Below are 8,941 nucleotides of genomic sequence, written 5' to 3'. Positions count from 1 at the left end.
ACGGAATTATAAGCCCGACGCATAACCGCTCGGCCATCGTGGGCACAGTATAATAATTTAGTTCAAAATGAAAAATACATTGGTAGAAAATCACAAAAATAGCCATATATTTTAATAAGTCACAGTGGGACTGACAAAGCATCAATCCACACAACAGCCACCGATTTGGCCTGATGTAATGGCTGAAATTCCTTTGGGAAAAGCATACATGCATGGCTCCACGTCTGTTGTCTGAATCTCGGCACACTCTCAGAATGGGGAATCCTTCAACCCCCACTTATATTGTAAGCATATCTGGAATGCCTATACCGGATTATGTTCAGACATCTTTCCTGTAAAGTTTACAGAGTAATTATTTTTGACCTATTTAGTGCAATACCCCTCGTAGAAAGTGAAAAGTAAGGTCTTCTTGTTAATATTATGTATTAGCACAATTAAAACCAATTTGTCATAAAAATTCGACATGCGTCCATTTAGTGTGATGTTTATTGTTATATTATGTAGTAATAATAATATATTATTCATTGACATGTTTTCTTTTTCGAGTACATGCATAACATTTTTTAATCATTTTTACACGATATAAGAATATATTCCTCAGACACCATCACAAAAAAAATTGACATATTGACATGCTCACACCTCGACTACCGCTCGCCGATTGGGATTTCGTCCAACCTATTGTTGAAAATTATTTGCCGTTTCATTTATGTATGCTCTTAAAACAATCAGAATTGCATAATCATGTTATAAATTTACTTTGTCCTTTTAATCAATGTTTCCTATTTCATAACAAACATGCTATATTTGTGAGAAATTGTATTTTTTGCAACCCGATAACAAAACGGATTCACATTTAAAAAATCCTGTGCTGCGCTAATTCATATTATACATTCTCCATGGCGGCATTCCCTTTTTTAAAGTCATAAAACTACATATTATATTTTAGGTTATGTATTGCATTTTTATAATGTTTTATAAATCATTTTGTTTTTTTTAAATGAGAAAAACAATTTTTGATAAAGCAGAATTATTTCTATAAGGTTAATATAATATATATTATTTACATATTATGAAATATAAAAATCTATGCTAAATTACAAATGTTTTCTACTCAAGAAATGAACATAACCAACACACACATCAAAATATGATTTTTAAATCCAAAAAATAAATATATTTTTTAATTCAATTCAATTTAGTGTAAGCACAAGGATATTCCCTGAATAGTAAGCCATATTGTATTAAAAATTATTTATAAAACATCTACCTAAAGTCACTCTCACATCAGTGGAATATATTGATATACAAAGTAGTCTATTTTCCATCCCAATTATGATTATTGCTGCTGTATATAAAATTGCTATTTTCCAAGTTCCCCTATTAATGTAGAGCTGTAAGAAAATATTGAATATGAAAGAAAACACAATTTTTAAATCAGAAGTTATCAGTTTTGGTCTGAAATTTATTTTAGATTGTTTTCGTATCCCAGATTTTTTTTATTCATAACACTTGAAAGCAAATATGTTGAAAAAAACTTCTTCATAGAGATGGAACCGAAATGATGAACGTATGAAAGTGAAATTGTAAAAACGACACGTGAAGTCTACTAATTTTCATACAAAATTGGAAGAGTCAGAAAATAATTTATTGTTTTATTGTATAGGAAAAAATGTCACTTATGACAAACTGAAACTCCCTTCAGCAATTTTGTTTTGAAACACAGACAGCTCCACAAGGTTTTTTCAAAATTTTTGAATGAAACTTTAGAAAATGTTCTAATTGGTGCGTATCATTCAACCTGAATCAAATTAAACCATAGACAATATATGTACAAATTGTATGAGTAGAAAGTAGACCGGAAATGGTTTGAGATTTGACGTTTGGTTCAGTGTATCATTGAAAATCAAACCGTTCTCGGACCATCAGAAATGGTTTGACATGAAACGCCAAACCAATTCAGACGATCCATAGACTAATGACAATCTGTCAAAATGTTGATAAGCATTATTCGGCTTTTTTATATTTCGTGAGATGTTCATATTAATATGTTAGACATTTACACCATAGGAGTTCACTCGAATTATATATATTATAGATTAATAATCAATACCTATTATTCATAAGTAACCATACACGAACAAGAAGCCGCTTTTGGTCTTATTATCCCAAAATCCAGCCACATTTTCTATGCGAAGAGTTCGATTTAATATCATTACTATAATTCGAGTGCTTAAAGTTATCTACAAAAAAGTGTTTTTTTTTTTTTTTTTGAGATAACGTTATTTTACATTTACGGCTACATGATAGTCAAACAACGTTATGTCAATCCTTTCTAATTTCTTATTAAATCGTCAGTAAAGTTTAACGCTAACTACATAAGTTACTCTTGTTTTCATATTTTTTTGAAACTATCCCTATAAATTTTAACATCATCATAAGCAAGATAAATGTACAATACACAATAAATTATAAAATATTAACATTAGGTTTTAAATAAACATTTCCCTTGTTGAGTTACAAGAATCTAAAATAACGATTTTTGGCTCTCCTGCCCTCGAATTATTATGTCAGACCGAGAATTTATTTTCATTTTATTTATATTTTGTAACGGAGATTCTAAACTACAAACTTGTGTTAAATCAATTTTATCAATTTATTATGTTCGATTGTCGTCACAATATCATACTGTCGACATGAAAACAATCAAACAAGTGGGCAATTATGAAAAGCTTTAGTCAAAAGTAATTTTTAAAAACTTTTGTCATAGCTATAAATCTTAAAAATTAACTAAATGGCTACCTATTCATGAAGCATTATTTATATTTTGTACATTTAAAATAAATGAATACGACAGTTTGTTAAATTTGTGTTATTGTAGACGAAGATAGGTTAGAATTTCATAACAAGTTAACATTTCAATAAATAGTACTGGCAACACAAATTAGTCGTCAGAAAAGCGTTTCCATGGACATTCTGCCAAACGATCCCAAATCAAAGCGTTTCATTTGATTTGTTCAATTCAGGTTGAATGATACGAACTTAATATAACATCTGGAGATTGTACCCTCTTATTGAACCTCATTATATCATCAGCTGGGGTCGATCCACTGCTGGATGAAAGCCTCCGCTAGCTCCTACCAATCTTCTCAGTTCTTTGCTACCATATACATCTGCTGAACATTACATTACAGTAGAACATCGATATATAACGGACTAATGTGGGTGTCCGTTAAAGCCGAAAGTTCTTTATATAAAAGTAGGTTTTCTGAATATGTTTTTTTATTAAGAAAATAAACAGCACAATACAAGGCCAGTGATGTTTCCATAAATGAATGTGTGATTTTAAACAATGATGAGGTAGGTATGAAAAGTTTAATTCACAGTCATAACTTCATTTGTCAACTAGCAGGATGGCATTATGACTGGAATTTGAGTGCGAGAGGTATGACGGGATCATCGCGCGAAGAACATTGTTTACAAGCAGTGAGACTGTCTTGGATTTAAACATGTATACCATTAACAAGATGTTTTTTACATTTGGCCGGGTATTTTGTCTGTTATATCGAGGTTCTACTGTACAATAAACTTTCAGACTTCATCATCTTCAACTTCGGAAACCCAGCATAATATATGCACATTTATGGGTTAATGATTGACCCATGGGTTAAAGATCGATTTTCTAGAAAAGAAAATTTAATTAAACCTCCCATAATCTCTGGAATTGAGCTGACTCATCCTTTTTGTTGCATTTTACTATCAGATTATTGGTTATCAATATACTTTTTTAAACTTCGATTTATCCCATGTTGAAAATAGCAATGTGATTTTCTAGTCATGTGAATCAAAATTAATATTGATGAGTACTTTTTGAAGAAGTACTTAAACAGGCTTCAGCCCTTAAAAAAGTCCTGGGTCACTGACTCGGCCCCACTACACCACTATATCAAATTGATTGTCCTCAGAAGCTGTCGCCCCTCACATGTCGGTTTCCATCGATAAGTTAGTACATTATACAGTATGTTGAATGATATTGTATAATATATTTATTATAGTATTAATGGGTATTATATTATATAATTTTAGTATTTTTTTCAAATATAGATAAATGGGGCTTAGGGAACGCTGTTTTTAATTATTAATGTTATTGTAATAACATATCGACTAGAAAGGAAAAAGGACGTAACTCTCAGTGTTGAAAATAGGTTTTATTTGATAATAACGTACACGACTAAATATACATTGTGTCCAAAGGATGTAAGCTGCAAATGCTGATTGATTATCTAAATTTAGATGGCACTTTTTAAAAAAAGGAGGTAGTGAGGTGGAAAAAACGACTTAACCATCATTTTTGTTTATTTTTTCTTTAATTAACTCAACCGAATTATTAATTATCATGCACTTCAAAGTTATGTCTACAGTGGATCCCCGATCTACAGTTCTCGCATAAATCGTTTTCCCGCATGGATCGTTCATTTTTGAAAGTCTCGCCAAACACCCATAAGAACAATGTTAAATAATCCCGCATTAACCGTTCCCCGATCTATCGTCTAATACCCTATCCATGGAACAAGCCAAACCGAATCGTTTATTACCCTCCAAACTTACGCTGTTTCCGTTTACAACCATTTACTAACTAGTCGAGTGTTCATGGAAGTGCTTGCGAAACTGTATACAGACATCGCTTCGTGTTCCGTTATACTTCACTCAAATCATAGTATTCGGGTATGCTCGCATATTTGGATCAAGTATTCATTCTACCAAAATCAGAAGAATATACTTCTCTATGGTCACTTTTTAACCAGTTTAATGTCTATGGACGCTTAAACGTCAAACAAAAATGACACAGGACGTAATTTTTGCATTTTGCCGCGAGATACCGCTAGTAGTAATACAATGCCAATATTGAAAATGAAAGATGTTAAAATCGCTACGTCATTTACATACTCATTATTTCTTATATTTATTGATTTATATTACATTATGGCCGGATAATCCGAATGCCGAATAAACGTTATTGAATAAATATAATCATTATAGCATCATCATAATCAAATATAATACTCTTGAGAAGTAAGTACATGATTACTATCGCGGAAGGTAGGTACCTATCTAAACAAATAAAAGTAAATGCTGATGGTGATAGTATACCATGTATTATGTATAAATCGTTTCCAGCACAATTATAATATGAATTGAGTTATTAAAATATATATATATTAATTAGATTTTCATTCATCTGCGTCTGATATGTATTTACTAACGAAACTTTTGAATCTGGAAGCCATTATCGCTTTTACGAAATTTACGGCGTTGTAGATTAGTTTCATCCACAAAAGCAACGTTTAGTAATAAAGAAAGCAATCATGATTGAATAAAATGAAGCACCAATTATAGGATCAATTGTAAAATAGATAATACCATTAGACAATAATCAAAATAATTCACTGAATCGTAATGAAATACGGAAGAAAACAAGTGCGTATGACAATTTTATTATTATCAACAAACGCAGGCTGTCAGTTGCAATCTGTCAAACATCGACTCTGCCGAATTTAGCAATCGGTTCGCTAAACTTATGGTAGAGGGGCATTAGGTGTTCGGGTTCGGCGAGATGCTTATGTACAAAATCTCCATGAACGCAATTATACGTTTTGCACGCCATCTGGCGTAAAATCGCATTCGAAAATATTGCATGAACAGGGTCTTAATATTATGGTCCCGTCACAAATATTATCCCGATTGACCGTTTTTGTTGAATATTTTTCATTTCGCTTTCGTAGAATTATTTATGATATAGATACCTTTCAGTCGCGTTGCTTTGTTTGCACAGGTCGGTCGATGCTCAGGCTTGCCTCGCATCTCGTATCACGAATTTTTATAAGTCGTAACTATAATGCCCCCCATAAAGAAAACTAGAACTCTAGCTGAGAAACTGAAAATAATTCAAGACGTCGAAAAATGAAAATTGTATATCCCACATTTATCGTTTCTAGGGTCCCTTGAAAATCATAGAATCGGGGTTTCACTATATATTGTATTTTAACTTTGACCAAAAACCATAACAAAAATGTTTTTGTGCCTCCTGTAATATTTGATTTGTGTGGATTACGTCCTTTTTCCTTTCTACAGTCGATATGTTACCCATTTCTACGTTATACACGAGTCATCTGGATATATCAAAGATAGAAGTATCCCATTTAGCTTTGATACGAGACAGCTCATATCTGTTAATGTTGATAAAGTTAATAATCTATTGTTTTAGATGTTTTTTATTTATTTTCTACTGTAAATAAAAAAAATAGTCATAGTCATTATAGTCAACGATGATGAATGATAAACATGAGTGTTTATAATAATTATTATGTAGGTTTATACTGACATGAATTAATCCAATATGACATGCTTGTTTGTTGGATTAATGTTGTACTTAGAGAACAATAAATGAATAGCTGTTTAAAAGCTTGATTCTTGCGTTTTATTTATGTTACCTGTGATTATATTCCATAACAATACGTTAATAATTAATAATATTTCAATAACATAATCGATTTTATACAGGCTATTTAGAAATAATTTTTTGGTGACAAATTTTATTAAATACAATTAGAACCTAAGGTTCTGTGCCAAAGCGAACTAGTTCGCGGATATGGCTGGGCGTATAATGCCGGCCATACAAAAAAACGCGAACTTATTCGCCTGTCTCTGAAAACAGAATATCAGTCTCAGGCGTTTGTTTTGTATAATTTAAAATATGGAAGTATACCGGTCCAATAATGAGACATTTAGCATATGATTGGTAAGTGTTTATGATAAACTTTCAATATATTTAAAAAAAAAAAAAAGGTTTATTTTTGCTAAAAAATTTGCGGCCTCTCTCTTACGGACATACAAAACCTCCCGGCACTAATTTTAGAAGAAACATCTGACAAATGATGAATTTAAATTGTATAATATTCATGATTTTAAAAAATATAGCGAGGGGTGGTGGGGAAGGCTGTTAAGATACAACGTAAATAGTGCACGTTAAACTTTGTCACTTATTTGTTTTCATTGAACTAAAAATACAAATTGCAGATGGTGCTGGATAGATTTTAATAATCAGTTGATGCTATGGGCGATCTGACAAAAATAGTAACTTTTTCAGTCATACCAATTTTTTTTCGTTGAATTAAGAGTACATAATGTTACAGATGGTGTTAAGTTTTTTTAAATTCATTAAACCTTACCTAAATTAGTGGTATAATTATAGATAGACTAATTTAATTAACTATTTTATTATCTACTAGCTGAAGTACCCGGCTTCGCACAGGGCTCCTTTGTGGTTATATTTATCTTAGATATTTAAAAAATAATAAGAGGTAATTATTTTTTTAATATTAAAATATCTGTGTAATACAATTGGCAATATGAAAATAATTCTAATAGGAGTAAAGGTCAAACAAAAGAACACTAAATTAAAATCGAATCCAAAATATGAAAACGTTATTAATATGTAGTAAAAAAAATCGAAATTGGATGGAACAAACAAACTTTATATGTTATATAATACTAATTTAGAAACCTTCGTAGGTGTGCGCACTACAACTGACAAAAGTTTCATCGCAATCGGATGAATGGTATAGGAACGCATATGAATAGAAGAAGATGATGATTTTCTAATTCAGAAATCTTCGTGGGCATCCGCACGATAAATCACCAAAGTTTCATTGCAATCGGATTAATGGTATAGGAACGCATACAAATAGAAGAAGATGTTGTACTAATTCAGAAAACTTTGCAGGCGTGCGCACAACAACTGATCAAAATTTCATCGCAATCGGATGAATGGTATAAGAACGCATACGAATAGAAGAAAAAGAAGAAGACAATGGTTGTATCAATTCAGAAACCTTTGCGGGCGTGAACACAACACTTGATCAAAATTTTATTGCAATCGGATGAATGGTATAGGAACGCATAAGAATATGGTTGTACTAATTCAGAAACCTTTGCGGGCGTGCGCACAACAACTGACGAAGGTTTCATCGCAATCGGGTGAATGGTATAGGAACCATACGAATAAAAGAAGATATAATGAAGAAGAAGAAGGTGTTTTTCTAATTTAGAAACCTTTGCGGGTGTGCGTACAATAATTGACGAAAGTTTCGTCGCAATTGGATGAATGGTATAGGAACCAGACGAATAAAAAAATAGAATGAAGAAGAAGAAGAAGATGATGATTTTTCTAATTCAGAAACCTTCCCGGGTGTGCATACAACCACTTACCAAAATTTCATCGCAATCGAATGAATGGTATAGGAATGCATACGGGACAGACAGACAGACATTCATTTTTATGTATAAGATATAGCCTATACTCTTCGCGCTAGTGCAAGCAATAAGTTGACAAAGTTTTATCGCAATCGGATGAACGGTATGGCAGCAACCATTGATATACTACTGGATGAATCATATGCTTCTTAAAATGACGCCCGATTTTCAGCGAGTCGGCCTTTGTTAAAACTTACTGAGTAAGCCCGGTCTAGCTTGCATCTTACTCTAACTAATAGTCAGCGCATGACGACTTGCTCTGTCTGTTTTGCGTTGCAATACCCTTAGGTTCACTATTCCAAGAACGCAAATTTAGTTTTACAGCCAGGGCAATACGGGTGAAATTCGGGAATCCATGTTAACTGTCTTAACGCATTATACCTACAAGGAAATATTATAAGACGATATTTGTTATATCTTTTGTGGTACATTTTTAAAATGACACTTGTATGGGAACTGCTCATCTAGTAGTATATCAATGGCAGCAACACAAACACAAACAAATATTGATTTTTATATATTAGATATTGGGTTAAAATATGCTGGTTTAATTGAATTTTAAAAACTAACCTACACTATCTGCAGTTTGTGTTATTAGTTCAATGAAAACAAATAAGTATGATTGACA

Source organism: Rhyacophila brunnea, unplaced genomic scaffold, assembly GCF_057557595.1.
Source record: "Rhyacophila brunnea isolate RB1 unplaced genomic scaffold, BYU_Rbru_1.0 scaffold_1, whole genome shotgun sequence".
NCBI lineage: Eukaryota > Metazoa > Arthropoda > Insecta > Trichoptera > Rhyacophilidae > Rhyacophila > Rhyacophila brunnea.
Note: the sequence above shows the minus strand (reverse complement) of the source record.